Below are 14,873 nucleotides of genomic sequence, written 5' to 3'. Positions count from 1 at the left end.
CTTGCTTTGACTTCGCCTGGGTAGTCACTATAAATAAATTAATGCATAAAACATAATAAATTTAAACGAAACATGTTATCGGTAGTGAGTTTCGAAGCAACGACTCCGCGATCAGAAGCCGAGTATCTCAAACACTTGGCTACAACAGCGCCTCCTAGATAGCAGGCCTGTGCACACTGCTTTATGACATCATGCTGCTTGGACCGAAATTTAGATTGCCAAGCCCGGCGTGACGAAAGCGGTGACGTCAAAATCACCGCGGCTTACACGGGAGGGTCCGGTTTGAGTCTATGGCATTCGGCCAAGGTAGCATGACGTCACGGATCGAAGTGCACCGACCTTGTGTTATCTTGAAGGCGTTGGCCAAGCGTCTCAACGCGCTCGCTTGACCGCGGAGAGTTATAACTTGAAGGACCGCTTAGTGGTGTTCAATTGGACATTAATGATCTCGCATTCACGACCCATAAGAAGTGCTTAGGTGTCCTCGGACTTTTCTCAAGTACATTTTCCTAAAACAGCTTTAGTAAGGTTAGCTGGTAGACATGGTATAATAAAATGACAGATTTTATGTGCAATCATTTCATACATATTTACGTGCATATCTTCTAGCTGTACGAACCCCCCTCCCCTTTCCATTTTTGTTCTTATTTGTTTTGTTCTTTTTGCTTTTGCATGCATGATCATTTGCTCTGCCCCGTATCTTGCCAGAATTCACCGAGGCCAGACTAATTTATTAAAGCACTGAGCTTGCAAGCCAACGAGCAAGATCATCCTCCCTCCTTTTCGCCCTTGTTGCAGCGTCGCTTGTGGGCAGAGCTTCCGACTAAACGGGCCAGGAGAGATGACCCGCCGCGTTTACCGCGGATCGAACAGCCGAGAGAGGCGGGGTTAAAAGTCTTCGCTCGAGTAGGTGGACCACCACGCCACTGCTGCCGTTATCGCAGCGCCTCAGTTAATCTTCCTGCCACACTTTCTCTCAAGCGGTTTAGACAAAAAAATAAAAATAAAAATAATATGCGCAGTCTAAATCACAGAAAGCAAAAACGAGATAAGCCATATTGAAGTGGCTTCTCATATTCGAAGCTTAGTGTTATGTTTTATCTCTTGCTCATTATTGCTTTGGCGTAAGTATGAGTTTGTTTTGGTTGTTTTTATTGAACACCCGAGCTCCGCGATCGGGAGTTTACGCTGCGCGTGTCGACTGATACGGGGCAGCCTGTTCCCAGTTGATTTTGCAATGCTTTCTCATACAATTTCTTTTCATTATAAGTACAGGCTCAGCCTCGTTCCACTTAGCTTTAAGTTATAAGTGGAATCTTTTGATAATATGTTCCACTTAGCTAATTGTATCAGCGTTTCACAAAAGATCGCAAAATATTTTGCACAATGTTATATTATTGTTTTTTTTTTACTTTGGCTGCTTAGAACCATGTTTGCGAATGTGTCCCACATATTAAGCATGTTTCAATGCATAAGTGTGTGGAACTAAGCTCCGGATAAAAGTTACAGATACGCGGAACATTGTTCTGGACAACAGTGAATATTTCAGCAAAAGACGGTTCTACATATTTATTTTATGTGTATGTAAAAAGTAAAAATTTTCAGTGTATGGAACGGCGTTCCGCATATTTTCCGATTTTGTGTGCAACACTATTCCTTATAGGTTAGTGGAAAATATTTTTACAAGTTTTCCGTTCATAGCTGGAACCTAAGTAGTACAACATTAATATCGTATAACTTTTTGTCCCGAGGTAAGAATCTGCTGTAAGTCTGGAACTATGAATGAGCATGTCATGGCTGTGCAAGAGAGGTAGATCTTATATACTGGGATTATCACAATCCCCTAAGCTCCGTTTCACCCCCACTCCTTTCTTTTTTTTCTGTATATTTTACATATTACCGGTTACGCCAACCCGCCGCCCTACAATATTTAGAGAACGATGGCGCATACCGTTGCCCCACTTTCCCATTTTGTCCTTTCAAAAAAGCTCACGATGCCTTCAGATTGCTTTCTTAGCGCTCCATTCGAAGATAGCCTGCGGCACCTTTGTGACCTCGGAAATGAAAGCCGACTGTAATAAGACGTGTACGCAGGGAATGCAAATAGACTGCGGAGCACGCTGTTTGCTTTCATACTTCCTCTTGCAACTTGTGCCCTGTATGGAGAAACGTAGACCCAGCTTATACGGCAAGAATGACTTCACCGGCGTCTGTTAAGGCCTCTGCACGTGTGTGTGTCTCCTTTTGATGTCACTCGGCAATCTCAACATTCCTTACAGCGGGCAGGTGACGGCGATGGCTCCAAGGAGCAAGCACAGGAATACGGGAAGGTTTCTGGGATTTAAACATAATCAGAAGGGATATTAATATTGGAAATGTAGACAGACATGGATCAGATATCTTTCCTTTTCTTTTTTCGCTGAGGAATCAGATGAAGAGTTTGGAAGCGTGTATTTGCTGCTGCCTCGTCTCACTTTTTCATAAGCAGAGGCGCTACGAACGTTGAGAATTACTAGCACGAAATGTCCACATACACGAGAAAATATGAACAAGAAACATAATAGATGGTACGCATTGTTTCAAGTTGGTTTTGCTCAGATGTCCTTAACATTATTTGTCGTGAATAGATATGCAGGGTTAAGAGATGCCATTGAAAAGAAAAAAAATTGTGAAGCTCGTCATGCCGAAAGAGTTGAATTTAATGGAATTCTGGGGTTTTGCGTGCCAAAACCGCGATGTAATTATGGGGCACATCGCGGTGGGAGACTCCGAATTAATTTTGACCACCAGGGGACCTTCCCACAATGCACGGGACACGGGCGTTCTTGCATTTCACCTCCACTGAAATGCGGCTGCCACGGCCGGGATTCGATCCCGGGACCTCGTGCTCAATAGCGCAACGTTATATTCATTAAGCCACCGCGGAGGGTAGACAGAAGAGTGACAACATCTCTCATGAGGGAACGAAACAAAAATGAAAAAGGCATTGTGATTAGTCGTTCGTGAGTTTTACAGTGCTACAAATGTGTAACACACCAACTAAGCCTTATTGCGGGGTTAAGATGGCTGCAGTATAGTAAGAGCGAGCTTATTCTGGCAATACAGCTGGATTGTCTCACGTGACTTGCTAGTGCCGCAGGGGTGGTCCCAAACAAGATTTCGAAGGTGTCATAACTCAATTGATGTGAAAATGACACATGAACCAGTACCTCACTTCAAAATGCAACGTACTAATATCTCGTGACTACTTTTCGTAGTACACCTTATTTCCTACAATTTTAGAAATGCGAGGGAACGGTGTTACCTTGTGTAGGTAGTACACTATCTTCGGTCGCTTATGTGACGAAGTGGTCGGAGCGTTTCTGCTTTTCCCATGTCCTCAGTACTCCTGCACTATCGAAGGATAATGTAGCGGTATCAAAAGGCTCAGCCCAAATGTACAATAGCTAATGGACTCACCACTCAATGCGAACCTTTGCGTCTCCATTTGCCATGATAGCACCGGTAGCGTTGACGTTTGCGGGCCGCAAATTACTGAGGCGAGCTAAAAGCCCGAGGCGAGGACCGACAGATCTAAGGACGGGTGAGACTGGACGTGAATTCCGTCGGGGATTTTTTCCTCCGCCGCACGCCGATCCCTCAGGGTGAGGAGCGGTTCGAGCGAAGCTCTAATGCGTGCGGTGCCTTGCGATTGCCCCCCACCACCTCACTTTTCTCTTCATGCATAGCTCTTTTCGTATGCGTAAAAACCGTCCTAGCTAGGACCATGATGGCGTACGTGCCCTTCTTCATTTGTTATTTTTTTGCCACTTATCTATTTTTCCATTATCTTTGCTGCACCGCTCCGCTAGTTTTGTTTCCGCCAAAACTTTCTTGCAGCACGTCAGCGCGGTTGGGTGGTCAATGCGTTGAAACAAAGGGTTTCAGACAAGAGGGCCACCTGATCGTGGGCGTGCCTGTCGAAGGGCGATGAAACTCTATACTGCCCCCCCCCCCCTTCCTATAACTAATTGGAACTGTTGAACGAACAACGAAACTATGGCGATGGATCGCCTTAAAGAAACAAAAGGAAAAGAAAAAAGAAACAAAACAAACTATAAATAGTGCACTTTCCCTGGCGCCATTGACCGAAATAGCAATGTAATTGAGGGCTGTTAAGATTTTCCCTTTCGCAGTGTCTGCAGCGGTAGGATAACAGCTCGGTAACTCGCCAAAGAGTCTGTTTCGCTACGAGGGAAAGATAGAATTTTCAGTGGGGAATATGCGATCACAGAACAGAATTAAAATGTACACAAAGAGAATTTCCGCATTGGGTACACCGGCAGCACACAAATACGATTCATTCGTCAACGTGACCGAAGTTTAGTATTAACTAATGTTCTTGACAGAATAGCCAAGATGTCTCTGAGTGTCACTTCATTGCGTGAGGTCAAAAGAAGTACAACAGTTTATACTATGTGAGGGCAACTAGGTTTACTTGGGGGAGGCCTGGACTAAGATGACGTCAGCCTCTCGAGCGAACCAAAGCTCGAGTTGTGGGTGACCTATAGTACAGAGCATAACCGTATCATAACAAAACCGTGCAACACGCAGGTGAAGCAATTAATTTAGTTATTGCCAGTTTTCTGGCGTGAAAGATGCCAGCATCCCGCACATGCAGACACAGGTGCACCGTACACTGAACGGCGGCCCGGCGAGAACGCGCTGGCCGCGCTTTTCCCCATTGTTCCGCAGTTCCCGCTTCAAGCAGATGCCGCGATCCTCTTTTGCTTCTCAAGTAATGCGCCCCGTTCAAAACGGGTTAGCCCTTACGCTGGCTGAGCAGAAGCATTTCGCTGATGTGCGTGGCACAGCTCCCCTCTATCCCCCCTCCCATTTCTCTCCCCCCCCCCCCCCCCCAAGCAACAAGAGAAACGGTGAAAACAGCCAGAGAGGGAACAGCTGCGGCAACTAGGGCTACTACAGCAACAGCGGGGGTTGTGGCCTGTTGCCCCGAGGAAAAATAGCAGCAGCGGCGCTGTTCTCGGGAGCGGAAAGAAAGGGTAGTGATGGAAAGGCAAGAAGCGCGGAAGGGACAGACACGGCCTTACCTTGGAGGTTGCAGCGAGGTGGCGCTGGCAGCGGGCAAGACACTCAGTTCGCTGTGCCTGCCGCGTCTGCTTCGTTCAGGCACGCACTGACGGATCAGCGTGTCCATCGCAGCGTGCGAGAGATGGCGCCGAACAGCGCGTAGATCTGTAGTGCTGAGCACTGTTGCACGTCGAAGCATCAGGAAACGAAGCGTGTCGCAGCCCAAATATTTTTGCCTCTTTGTCCGACAAAAGGTGCTCGCGGATGCTTTTCCTTTTAATGTTGTAGTAATTTATGGAGACTCCAGGCGCGTTCCTGTTTGGCATCGGCGTCGCTTTGATGTTTCGTATAAAGTCCAAGGACGATAATATCATCGCCGCACGCCGTATGCAGTATGTGCGAACGCTTGCTCCATCTCGCGCGCAGAAGGGAGGAAAGCGGGGAGCAAGCGCGCCCTCTTCCGTCTCACGCAAAGAACCGGGGGGAGAGTAGGATGGGGGAGGGGGGCGTTCTACTTTGGCGGCGGCTGCGTATGGTGCGGCCGCGGGGGCGCTATCTTGAAAGTGATCTGTGATGCGGACAGAGTGCACCGAGTGCTGATAGTTTCGTGTGCGCTCTGTTCTCGCCGCTTAGTACGTGTTGAAGCCATAGACAGAACGAATTCGCTGGCTGCTGCTCCCGCGCTTTCTCACTCCAGCACTTTGACAGCGTGTGCACGGTGATCGAGGGACATGTGTTCATGTTTGCTTGTGCGCGGCTGACACCATGCTTGTTCATTTAATTAGTAAGCGAATGTTTACAAGTTTATACGGCGAATAAAGCTACTATCCTTACTGCGTATAGCTGTCTGCTAGTTTCCTATCGCAATCAATTGGCCTTTCGGGCGAAACTGCGGCTTTTTTGTAGGCACCTGTAAAACCATACGCTCTCAGTGTATAGTTCAAGCACAGCGCTTAACTGTCTCAAAGTCATAGCTGCTGCACTATTCTGCTCTTGACCGTAAGGTTGCGGGTGATCCTCCTGTGAATCATACGGATGGAATGGGGCAAGGTTGTAATTTCTGACGTTTCATCAAACTGTGGAAGCCTTCAGGTGCCTACTTGTATCGGCATCACTATGGTGTTTTCCACATTTCAAGCAGTGGAAGATCTTTAGTAGCTAGAGTTGTCCTTATTATCAAGTGCAAGAAACCTGGCACGACCAGAAATTATTATGTCTAATAAGTCTGCGGAATGATTAGCTACAACAGCAAGTTCTAGTCATCGGATTCCTGTGGTGTAAGCAATTGACATCAGCGTCATTTGTTCGATGACTACAGCGAACCCTGGTGCGGAAAACGCTGGCACGCAGCAGACTGTGTGGTCAAAAAAAAGAAAGAAGAAAGCTGTGTCACGTATGTGAGCTGGCATCTAAAATGTTCGAGACTGGCTCTCCTTTCAATAAAGTAACTCACTTATATGCATTGAAACACTATCATCTTCCAAATATTCCCCTTGCGTAGCCATACAGCACTTCCAGTGTTACTGCCACTTTCCAAGTACTTACTGGAAATATGATTTCCTGTGCAAGTTAAACACCTTCTGCGATTCGTGCTTGATTTCAGCATCGTGTCGAGACGGCTACTTTTGAGCTGGGTTTTTAATTTTGGGAAGAGAGCGAAATAAGCGGGAACGAAACCTGACGGCGAGAGATACGGGTCGTATCTTTCGCCGAGGATCGTCAGCATGGGGTCGAGACTTAGGTGCATGGGTAAGACCCTGAGATGAAGCAACGGTCACCGCAGTGGAAAATTCTAAAGAATTCACGACCACAAAACGGCTGGCCATCTCCGCTGCTAGACAAAGTGCATGCTCAGCGGCAGGAGCTCTGGGAGGGCTATATTGCTGCTCAAGGGGACTAGCTGTTTCGAAGGTGAGAGTGTTTGAATGCACAGAAATTAATTACCTTTTTTTCTGTTTTAAACAGACCCAGTCACGAAACTTTCTGATAAAACCGCCTTTATTTGCCACTATGTTAATTACTACTACGTCAAAATGAAGATATCGTAAATAATATTGTCTTTCACTAAAGGTTCCATATTTTTTTTTTTGCTCAAGTATCTAGCGACATCGCTTGCCAGTGTTAAATATTCCTTACTTTCTTGATTGACTGCTAAAGTTTCAAGGGTCACTTTAGATAACAAGCATCCTACTGCCGCCAACTATTTTCTCGTAAAGCTTGCGTTAGAATGGGTGGAAATATTAAGCGAAAGTAATAATATAGAAAACGACAGTTCGCAATAGCTGCTGCAAAGATTTTGAGCGTAATGTACCGGACTTATGGGCAGCATTTTCGCCTCCAATTTCAGAGTTGCGGTGCTAAGAGGGGAGAAAACATTTTCGAGGCACAATGAAAATAAATAAAATGAACAAGACCTAACTTATTTTACCTTCTAAACATACTGCCTGCTGTAAATTCTCGAGCAAAAGTATACGGACCACTGGCTCGCAGAGGACAAGTCATACAGAAGCACAAACTGAAATTTGCAAGTGTAGTGGAAAGTACACAATGCTTAGTTTGGGATGCAGCCATCAGTTTGAATTAAATTTATTTGTAGGGGGAGAGAAAAAATAATCAGCTTAGTCGGGGCATTCCTGGTCCGTATACTTTTGCTCATGGAAATGCGATCCCACATAGAATGTCATTCAGTGTCCATCACGAAGATCATTGACAGATTCAAGACGACTTAGTTTGCTAAGGATAAAAAATTCTACAAAGTCGTGGTGCATAAATTTAATGCAGCACAGCCGGTCGCGTAGCTTCGCAAACTCGCCTTCGCAACCTCGCCTGGTAAAAGATTTCCTTCGACGCAACGGCAATGCTTTTTTCCCTCTGAAAAGCGCCGCACACTACGTCTCTGAGATGGAGCACCCAATGGGCTAGGTGAAATGGCCGGCGCTTCCGTTACGGAATGGTCTTCTGCCTGCGGTTTCACGCCATCTACTGGTACCTCGGTAAACGTTGCTTCTTCATTACGAACGTGCGCACCCGAGAAGTGACCTCGAACGAGATGAAGGGGAGAAGCGAGTTCGTTTCCCTTAATGGCGTGTTAACTGCCTGCGTATAACACGTTTTTTCTTTTCCACACGAGACCAGTAAACTCGTTACTAGAACTACAGGACATGCATTTTTATAAGACCTGCAGTAACTGTTCGTTACACTGTGATACTGCCACTAAAGATAAACTGTCTATTTTCTTTCAATCAATCAATCAATCAATCAATCAATCAATCAATCAATCAATCAATCAATCAATCAATCAATCAATCAATCAATCAATCAATCAATCAATCAATCAATCAATGTATCAAGCTGCCTTATTTCTTCATTTTCAAAACGTGAATACAAAATGTACAAACGTGGGCCAAACGGGATACAAACGTAAGCCAAGTGCCGACAGGCTTGTTGCCGTCCTCCAAAACAAATGGCACATGCAAGACAGTGTCAGAGAGAAATTATATGTCCAAGATTTTTACAAAAACAAAAAAAAATGAGATGCGCAAGTTATTATACATTCACAACGCAGTATTGTTGCTATTTTTTTTGTTGCTGTCACGAAACTTTTGTTGAAAATTTTCAGGTCAAAAGAAAGCTTCCGTAGGGAACGTGGTTTCGATGGGCACACATTAACTAGGCTAACACACAATGGCGGCTGCACTCCTCTGATTTTAGGATTTTTTTCTGGCCTCGCCATTTATGAGAAATCACTTTACCTCTCCTTTACTTCTCTTCTTAGAAGCCAAATTGTCCTCGCGAACCATCTTACCGCTAGAGATCTTAAATGTTACAAAACATTTGCTACCACTGCAGATGTTATCTCTGCATATCGTCATTTTCAAGTCTGTGCTATCCGTATATATTACCCTCGCTATTTCTTGATAATTTGTTCCTTGGCCATGCTTGGCTGCGATTTTCACTACTAATCGTGTATACAGAGCTGTACGTAAGTACAGTGCGGTACTGCACGACATTCATGCAGACAAATGTGGTGACGCGCAGGGCACGTCTACATATTTAGTCTACATTCGTCATGACATGAACAAGATCTTGGGACCATGGCCTCGCATATCGCAGCTACCAAAGGCCACAAAAGCGCTGCGGCGATATATGAAAGCTACCGGATTGAGTCAGCGCCTGTGATCCAGACTGAGTGACCGAACGATATCCCCACTGCACTTTCTCTTCTTCCTTTAATGTTTCCGTCCCCTTTTCCCTTTCCCTAGTGTAAGGTAGCCAACCGGGCTCAGTCCTGGTTAACCTCCCTACCTTTCATTTATCATATGCTCTCTCTCTCGTCAAGACTACAGAGCGAGAGAGGCGGGAGAGTCGGCGCATTTACGAACTCAGTGTTGCGCGTGTAATATATGTATCGACCTTGGAAAGTAATGCGACATCGAAGTGGCTGTTTATTCTTCTCTCGATCGGGTCCCAATTCGTTAGGTCATGGCAACTAACATATTGTGCCTAAGTCGTCGCGTGGCCTTTGAGACCCACGCTATGAAATTTGTCGTGCTATTCGCAGAGTATAACAGGGCGCAAAGCTTGTCAAGTTCGGTATAGCGAGCAAGGAGCGCATCTATAGAGCGCAAATAGATGTTTCGGAAGTGTGCGTTATTTGGCCGCAGGATTTATGTGATACCGCTGGGAGATTAATATGCAAGAGGTAGAGATAAGCAAGATCGGACAAGACGATTGGTGGAGACCTGTGATAAGGAGACCTACCACGGTTTACTTAGGTCATGTAAATTTTGCTTTATTGCGAGGTAATGTCTTACGCCATTTCTTTCTTGCATTTTGACTTGTTTATATCTGTTAAAGCAGAAGTAAAATGCGGCGCAATAGCCAGTGACACGATTTCGCAGCATATCCAAGACCACTAAATAAATGAATAAGTACATAGACACAAATAATAATGACAAAGAAATTCCTCACCGCGATAACTTGGCGGAAATTGGTACAGTAGTACTGCCCCTTAGTCTCGGGTTTGGATCTCTCAATGGTCAATTGGGAGATCGAAATTTCCAAAAGAACTCAAGAAGACTACAACTCGACTCTAGTTTAGGAACTAGAGTCAACTAGGGACACTGGCCTAGGAGCTTTATGGAAAGTCTGTGATTTTATTACCGACAATATTCGTAAGTGTTTGCTTCATGACCAAATTTTTTTATTGCTCCTTATAGGAGACCATGTGGGCTCGGCCAGCCGTGAGAGGTCACTGACGACGGAACCACTCGTGGCTGGTAAGTGAACACCACACGTTGCGGCGGTCTGGACATTTCTATTCTGTTAGATGCATGCTTGTCTGCCAGCACCGATGATGCACGCACAGACTAGGCTGCGTATGAAATGGAAATTGCGCTGTATTTGCACGTTTCTTGACGCATGCGCCTAAACAGTAGCCTCTGCAATGTGCTGTCTACATTGGGCTCAGAAGTAGTTAACATAACCCGACTCACAACACAAAGTCATCGAAGCCTCAGCCTCGGGTTTGGAATTGATTTTCTATCGCCATAGCACTTGCTAACTTCCTGGTTTTTTGAATCGCTAGATGGACTGCTTGACACAGGCAGTCACACCCGTTCTATTACAATTATTTTTAGGCTGCAAAGCTTTCTTCCTGAGGAAGCCGAAGGAGAGAGAGAGAGAGATGTAATAAAAGAAAAACCAAGAGGATTAACCTGATGATTTGCCACTCTGTTTATGGGTAGAGTAATATGGTAGGATAAAAGATAAAGTAAGAGATAGGGAGTACAACACCACCAAGGCGAGAGCAAATTACATACGTGAAATCAAAAACACACTGAAGTGTGTTGTCGTTCCCATAGACAGTAGTCAGAAACGAGACCGTCGTCGTCTGTGCTGACAATCGACGACAGCGCATTTCTATCTTCTTTGCAGGATATGATGGCTTGAGGAGCGCTGCTATACTCAAGGGATATCAGCGTTGCACTTAGTGTATCAGTACATACATTGCACTTTGAACAGACATAGAGTGCTGGTTTTAAAAGTGCACGGATCATCTCTATTATTGACCCTAATGCGATAAGACTTGTATATATGCAATTCAGACTTCATCGGCAGATGTTGTGCATGTCAGAGTAGGGGCCGCACGCTGCGACGCCTTATCAATCTGTGAGTGTGAAAGGGTCGTCAATTTGAGAATCATCAGGATGAAGAAGGAAAGGCAGGGATGCTACCCTGGACGTGCCCGGCTGGCTACCCTACACTTGGGAAAGGAGACAGGAGAAAATAGGTGGGCAGAAGGAAATAGATATAATAATGAAGAGACAATCAGTGTTACACACTCGCACCGGAATTTACGCTAACAGTCACAAGCGTTCGTGCAGTCCAGTTTCCTTCAAGAAGCACCAAACTGCTTTCGTGGCCTTCTCCATGCTACAGCGCTTAGGCAATACATCAGAGGCAATTTAGGGTTTTTCTTGGTAGGTGCGTGCTTCTTTCAGGTGGTTCAGAACTCTTCTTTTCGTGATCTGGAGTTGCACTACCGCGGCAAAAAAAAAAAAAAAAAATGGCAGTCTCCAGAGACCCGGGCATCGAGACGATTCTGCGATATGAGGGCGAAGCAGTTGGAGAGAAAACCCACACCAACGCCGTTGGAGAAACGCAGTCCGCCGGAGACGGAATGCCAAGTCGCCCGGGCATCTCCTTCCGCAGACATTCGTAACGGCGAAGCTATTCGTCCTACATTCCGGTCGTGCCCGACAACTCGGCGGGGTGCACTCTGGTCCCGACGCTGTTGACCGACGTATATACAGCGACGAGTCATAATGAGGCGGCGGACGCAATGCGCAGGCAACACGGCGAGATGTTTTGTACCGGATCAAAACACTCGCCGCAGCGGAAACCTAAGGAAGAACTCCTCGCCGCGTGTTACGTATACAGGCCCTGCCGAGTCAGGGCGCGCCCGTGTCCCTCCGGCTGGATTTCGTTCCGCCGAGGAAGACTGCGCGTCATTTGGCAATCAGTCCTGTCAGGCTCGAGCGATGCCGTATCCAATGAAGCTTCCCTGCAGGAAGGAGTCGTTTGCTGCATTATATTTGGGCAACTTTCAGGAGAACAGAAAGTTAGAAACGATACGTTTACGTATTGACGATTTCCTCGCTTTTTTTTCCCTCACTTCATCTCCATAGGCCGTATCGTACTTGCTTCGCTAGTTTGGCGACGGTTGTTCGTAGTTGTTTTTAAATATGACGGGCCGAGATTTCCGTCTCTATTTATGGAGTCAATGCAGAAGAAAATATTCATTGCAAGTTTTGTTTACCGACTTCGAAGTGTTCGAAGATATGTTCTCAATGCATCATCAAAGCATAGTGTCAGTACGCACAACACGGTTTTGTAATCGAAATAATTATGCTTTACTACAACAACATTCATATTGCAGATTACAAGCTCTAGCTGAGACCAAGCCACCGGAAGAAACTCTAGTGAGAGACGTGGGCGAACTACTCAGTAATGCTTTTGCGTCAAAATTCTGATCGTCGCCATTATGAGACATTGCCATAACGCCGTGATTGCTCGAGTTATCATAGGATGACTGATGCAGGCTACCATCACTCTTGGTCACAGTAATGAACTCCTGAGGAACATGGTTGACGCTTACCATATAATTAAGGAAAAAAAAGATTTGTGCATCAGTCATCCTTCGATGTCATTATCACGCACTGAATAGAGTTTTCTGAGTAATGCTTTGAAGGATCAGGCCCGATATTTGCGCGCCCAATCTGGACGTCAGGGTTTTGTGAGCATGCACCCGGAAATTGTTTGGCACTTACTCTATCACGCTCGGGGAGTTCACGGGACCTGGTTGTTTGTAGATTTGTTTTAATTTCAGTAAACGTTTGAGTTGCGAGTTCAGCGCCTGTCCCATCACTTTCCTAGCTCTTGCTCGTGTTCGTGCTCCGCTGTACCTACGATAAATCTACCTTTACCTACTACCGCCACTAACACTCCCATCACTTGCGGCGCCATTCATAGAAAAGGAGTCGGGGCGGCTTTATTAAACGAGCGCGAGGCTTGTAAACATATGTATACAAACATACGAATGCAAAGTATGCCAAAACGCCATATTGATGTAAACGTAAGGAAGTGCTCATTACATTAGATGATTAGTTTCTGCGCCATCGAGCGAGAGCAGCTAATGAAGAGCGGGGAGGGCGACGCAGCCGTTCCTCGTTGTCATACGAGAGCGAAGCCATTGCCTTCAGCTTCCCGACTTTCGTCATTAAAAACTTCTGCAAAAACCACGACGCGTCATGCTTGGGCTCGTGCTTCCGCAAAAACATTAGCTCATGCGGAACGTGCGCGCATCCTGTTGTCGCGCGTTCCGTTCCGTTCCGTTCCTCGTGCGCTTTCGCCGCCGCGATATGTGTGCAAGTTTTGCAGAAGGGCGACCTCCCGGCGTTGCGCTCAACTTACATGGTTTCACGTGCATTGGTCCCTCCTAGGCAACCGGCGTAAACGCTGTCCCGGTGCAGCCGGCTTTTACGGTTTGCACATTCCACTTGCCGGCCTCGTATGCGACATCAGTTTACGGCGCGCGACAGTCGCGCCCGTAATCTTGCGTGGCGTTACGCCCCGTGGCCGCCACCCCTGTGCGCTGCCACGCCGCACTACGTTGAAGTGATAATTCCAGGCTCCTTGGAACGCCGAAATTGGCCATCAAAGCGTAATGTCTACTGGCGTTAAAGCGACGGCCATTTCATGCATAGCAAGTCTTGCTGAATGAGCGAGGTGACGAGAATTCAGAACTTGCGAGATGGCATTCGTATTCCTCCGCGGTAGTGCGCAGTCATGTCATACAAGAAGGCATGAAAAAATTCTTGATTTTTTTTTAGCACCTGGAACACGCGCGTAAAAGACAGCAACGGTACACGTATCATTTAGAGACAGCCGCTTTCGTCAGTAAGGGTATGTCATGACGAGAGCCTATTCGAGCGTCTGGCGAAGCTACTTTGATGACGTAAAGGCTTTACCTATATTCGCAGACAAGCGAATAAATGCTGGCTACACGCTTATTGCCAAAAATGTGCTGCGCGGAAATTCAGCTTGAATATGATTTCTCCGGAAATAAGACAAAATTAGTTTGCCTATGTGAAGCGAACGATGACGCAGACCGTTTAAGTTGTTTTGTGGTATCCGACATCTCCGTATTCGCGGATGTCAGTGACATTAAGACAACTGCTTTGCTTTGGAAGCTTATATTTTTAAATGTTGGAGCAGGGCAGTTAGTCGAATAAAACTCGTCCTAAGTGAGGGCCGCCGATCACATTACGGGAATTCAGCATCTTCTGATATTTTTCCTAATTAAAGCGGCCAAAGCTCCAATTTGCTAACGGCTATCTCGTACTCAGGAAATTTATCGGAGCTTAGAAGGTGTCGCACCCTTCAGTCCTTCACCCTTAAATTGAAGCACTGAGCTGCTGACCACTGCCTCCTGCAACCAGCCTTATTGAAGCAGCCTGCTGCTATGAGGGCTCTATGTAAGATTCTATAGTATATCGTAACTTCTCTTGTCTATGTCTATTTTATGTGGCATTCCGTGCTCAGTTCCTTTTTGTGCGTGTGTGTGTGTTCTTGTTGTCGCTGGAAGAAAGACCCTGCTGCCATACAATACACGTCCACATCTTTTCTTTTTATGCGTAGATCATTTTTACACTACTTTCCATGGTTACCAGGAAAGTGCCTTTACGTATATTTTTTAGCATTCGCTCTGCCGGACCTCATTGATATTCAAATAGTGCCGT

At 46.0% G+C, this 14,873-nt stretch overlaps 1 protein-coding gene across 3 annotated transcripts in view; it reads left to right on the top strand.

The window, feature by feature from the left end:
* Nucleotides 1-14,873, top strand: part of LOC126531446 (thrombospondin type-1 domain-containing protein 7B-like) — an 834,929-nt gene that overhangs the window by 479,329 nt on the left and 340,727 nt on the right. For all 3 annotated transcript variants that reach the window (XM_072288436.1, XM_055071177.2, XM_055071178.2), the window contains one exon: nucleotides 10,290-10,349. The gene's annotated coding sequence lies outside the window, so the exon portion shown is untranslated. The remainder of the gene's footprint in view (nucleotides 1-10,289; nucleotides 10,350-14,873) is intronic.

The sequence above is a fragment of the Dermacentor andersoni genome, chromosome 5 (assembly GCF_023375885.2).
Source record: "Dermacentor andersoni chromosome 5, qqDerAnde1_hic_scaffold, whole genome shotgun sequence".
Lineage (NCBI taxonomy): Eukaryota > Metazoa > Arthropoda > Arachnida > Ixodida > Ixodidae > Dermacentor > Dermacentor andersoni.
This window is presented reverse-complemented; position numbering and strand designations above follow the sequence as displayed.